Here is a 1311-nt window from a genome sequence, read left to right on the forward strand (position 1 = left end):
TCCCCGCATCTGCCATCCGTCCATCACAATAATACACATAGGAAATATATATATATATATATATAAATGGTTCTAGTTTGAATAGAACCATGTACTCAAAACACTAATTTCAGGCATAAATCAAATAACAATAATAATGGGAAAAATATTTTATTTGAATACTTATTTATTTACAAAAGGAATATGAAACAAGGAATACATGTAGGTACAATTGGCATTATCTTGAAAAGTTTCAGTGGGATCCCTCTGACTGATGCAAGGCTGCCAAACTTGTCAATGTTTGGATTGAAAGCTGTCAGAGAGAGACTTATATCGCCTCTTTTTTCTATGCAAGAAAATTTCGTGTCTTTGACAGCAGGTATATCACCCGACTGACACCATTCTCAACCAAGTAAGACGTTGGAAAGGCAAGTAAGAGCAACTTCGCATCTTTCCAGAGTAATGGGGTACTTCTTATATATATCTTGATTCATCTACAGCTTCTGGTGTCCTACACGCTTGAACCCTGCTCGAGCTGTTGTGTTATTCTGTTGTTCGATGAAACTTTCTTGTAGGGTGGACATCAACTTCAGATACATCAGCAATGAAGGGATCCACAAACCAGTGTGGCACAGTCATTTGGAGTAGGTCAGAGAAGTGAGTTTACATATCATTATGCAACTGCTTCCAATTGTCAACATACACTGCTAGGTCATCATCAAGAAGCTCGGTGGATATAACTGCTAAGGAAGGAAACTGAGCTAACTCTCGTCTTCCAAGGTTCAACCAAAACCGCTTGAGTTTCCTTTTAAATGCAGCAATTGCCTCCTTGCAAGAAAAGAGGGTGGAGTTATTTTCTTGTAGCTCTTTGTTCAGAACATTTACCTTTTCAAATATGTCACACAGGTATAAGATGTCACTCATTGCATCAACAAGTTTCTGTCCAAGTCCAGTCCCAATAGAGAAAGAGATAACACTTTCCCAAAGTGCAACAAAACGGTTCAGCCAATTACCTTTAGAAAGCCACCTGACTTAAGTGTGCAACACAAGTTGTTCGAATTCTTCATTGTACTTTTCACATAATTGTTGAAAGAGGCGATCTTTAAGTGCACTATTTTTTATCAAAATTGTATAAAAACATCCTAATGTTGGTCGCTCGGAAGTTTACTAGTTACCATAATCTTTGATTATACTTACATAGAGAGAGAGAGAGGGGAGGGAGGAGAGAGAGAGAGAGAGAGAGAGAGAGAGGAGAGAGAGAGAGAGAGAGAGAGAGAGAGACATAATGATTTTTGTCAAGGGTCATAGTTCAGTCTTTTACCACTCTACCAC

This window comes from Palaemon carinicauda, chromosome 10 (genome assembly GCF_036898095.1).
Source record: "Palaemon carinicauda isolate YSFRI2023 chromosome 10, ASM3689809v2, whole genome shotgun sequence".
In the NCBI taxonomy this organism is placed as follows: Eukaryota; Metazoa; Arthropoda; class Malacostraca; order Decapoda; family Palaemonidae; genus Palaemon; species Palaemon carinicauda.